Below are 2884 nucleotides of genomic sequence, written 5' to 3' on the forward strand. Positions count from 1 at the left end.
GCAGCTTTTTGAAAGGGCAGTTGCTGTAAAGTCCCCTTTACACACTGAAACTTTCTAGCGATGCATGCTGCACAGCGGGAAACAAAGGACCTAAGAATGGTCCTGAACGATTTGTAGCGATCACAACTTCACAGCAGGGGCCAGGTCGCTGATGTGTTTCACACACTGCAATGTCGCTGGGGAGGTCGCTGTAACGTCACAAAACCGGTGACGTTAGAGCAATGTCGTTTGCGATGTTGCAGTGTGTAAAGCCACCTTAAAACCATGGAGACCTGGCCATGTTCTGCAGTGAACTACTTCTACAAAAACTTCCGATTTGATGCCTTTTTTAACTATAAAATGTGGATTGAACCAAAAGTAGAGGATGTAAGTAGAAAAAGTTTCATGTACATTTCTTAAACTATATACTATACTACATACAGAAAAAAGTAGCAGCCTCCCCGTCGGGGAATTGAACCCCGGTCTCCCGCGTGACAGGCGGGGATACTCACCACTATACTAACGAGGACTTGCTATGCTATGTTTCTGCTTTATAAGACTTTTTCTATAGAGCAAAACTGTAGCATAGCTACCGCTACAGAAGAATTTTGTAAGAACCAAGGCAGGAAACACATATTCGCCATCATATTTACTTAATAAGTGTGGGTCACTCCCAAAATATAGAGTATAAAAAAGGAGGATAGGGGAGATTAACAACCCATATAATATGAATAAAATAGTCCAAAAAATATCCTCTTGGTGAAATAAGGTACAAAATCTTTATTAAGAATTTATCATAAAAAAGGTTACAAGAGGGAATAAGAAAACAGTAAAATTGACTAAATACAGGAATAGGTGCACATGAAAGCTCCAGAGAGCACCGAATGTCAGCGAGTCAAGCAATGGGCAGCTATATAGATTCAATAACATTGATCAAAGATGTCAAACAATAGAGCCATACTACAAGTGTAAGGTGTATCCACTTCCATTAAATTCAGGGAATATAGCACATAAAGAGTCAAGTGACAATACAATAAATATCTGAGTGCCATAAACCCATTAGGTAGCGCTACACAGGCATCACATATTAAGGGGTTAACAAAGCTTACCGATATCCTGAGACACTGAACAGATGGACAAATGCACCCAACGCATTTCATAGTCTTCCTTGCGGGGCCGTTGCATGGTGTCAGGACAGGAGGGTCTTTTTATAGTAGCAATAAATGGCCACCAAGTGTCCTGATGTGCCGTATGGGAGGCAGGATCAAAGCCGCACCGGCGTCCTCGGGCAATCCCCGGAAATGACGCAGGTATACAGTGTCGTCACACTGGGAACGCCCCATCCCGTTCTGGAAGCCGTCAGTCAAGGGTCCTAAGAATGGGAAACCACCGCACATATGCGTCTAGGATATGGCCATTTTGGACACGGGCAAAAATATGGGCATATGATAAACAATTCAGCATCCCACATCAGTTTTAAAAGGATATACAAAAATATTTAATATATGTTATAACTACAGTATATCAGAGTAAGAATATTAATGGATGGAAGACTTCAAAGAAATCTCTCATAGTGGATGGAATCCATATGTCACATAAATACATAACATATACTAACTCATTCCCGGAATTCCATATTAACACATAAATATATAACATACACTAACTCATTCCCAGAATTTCATGTTACATAGAACAAAATGTGTCAACAACAATACGTGGATCCCCGATTTTAACAAACAGCATCAATCAACTAAATAATCAGCACAATTCCGGATAGATGGAAAACAGGGAGCATATGCCATATATATACACATATATATATATAGATATATATATATATCTATATATATATATATATACATATATATAAGCGTACAGACACACATGGGCAACAAGGGGGATCCCCTTTATAAAATCTAGTCTCAGGAAACACACCACCCCAGTCCCAAATATAATTGTATCTGCACATACCAACATACACCTACCCCCATATATACACAAAATTGGAGCTTTACTCAAGCCACCCCATCCAGAATCTAAATGATCCATACAATACATTGATACATGCAGATATATATGGCTGAGGACATGTAAAAACATTAAAATGAATACATCTAGTTATCAAATATTTTATAGAAGGACATATAAGTTCACAGTTCTGTTTATGTTGAAGGGCATAGTATATTAATAAAGTTTTTATAAGGAATAAGTATTAAAATATCTATATTGAGTATGTTTGAGTACTGACATGGAGGGATATATATAAATCCTTCCCGAAGCTTCCAGAAGCTTCTGGTAGCTTCTAGAAGCTTATGTCATATGGAGCTATATTCAACTAAACACCCTATATGGACTGAACAGCTGGTATATAATACACGATGGAGGGGGCTACTGGTCGCTCCTCCACATTGCCTGCGGTCAGAAGACTCCAGTGCTGCAAGATGAAGACACGTTGTCCGGCCTAAAAGATGACACCCCCTGATTTGCCATTCAGGACCCAAAGAAAGATGGGTAAAGACTTCCCATTGATCATTATGGACTAAATGAACTCTTTGCGTAAGCTATCAAAGTATATTATTTTTTCTTTCTGTAACTGAACCCTGGCAACCATTTTTAAATAGATAAAATACATTTATTTTTACATTTTTGAGGTCTTTTCATTCATGCGCCTTTACGTATTTGAAGAAAAATATATTTAAGAGTATATTTTTTAACATTTGGTGAGCCACCCATTCGTAATTTTTTTTGCATTTTTTGTTGTTCCTTCACTTTGCATAAGGGGGGTCAAGTATCTCCTGCAAAGGATCAGGAATCGACAATTTATAAAAAATCACGCAGAACCTAGGAAATACGTATAAGTCAAGTTGCATGAATGTTTTTTTTTTTTTGAATGAACTTTAAA

At 38.1% G+C, this 2884-nt stretch overlaps 1 non-coding gene across 1 annotated transcript; it reads right to left on the reverse strand.

Moving 5' to 3' along the window:
• Positions 1-436: 436 nt before the first annotated feature.
• On the reverse strand, positions 437-508 carry TRNAD-GUC (transfer RNA aspartic acid (anticodon GUC)). The gene has a single exon. It is a non-coding gene; the product is annotated as a tRNA-Asp (tRNA).
• Between the last annotated feature and the right edge of the window lie 2376 nt (positions 509-2884).

This window comes from Anomaloglossus baeobatrachus, chromosome 4, assembly GCF_048569485.1.
Source record: "Anomaloglossus baeobatrachus isolate aAnoBae1 chromosome 4, aAnoBae1.hap1, whole genome shotgun sequence".
NCBI lineage: Eukaryota > Metazoa > Chordata > Amphibia > Anura > Aromobatidae > Anomaloglossus > Anomaloglossus baeobatrachus.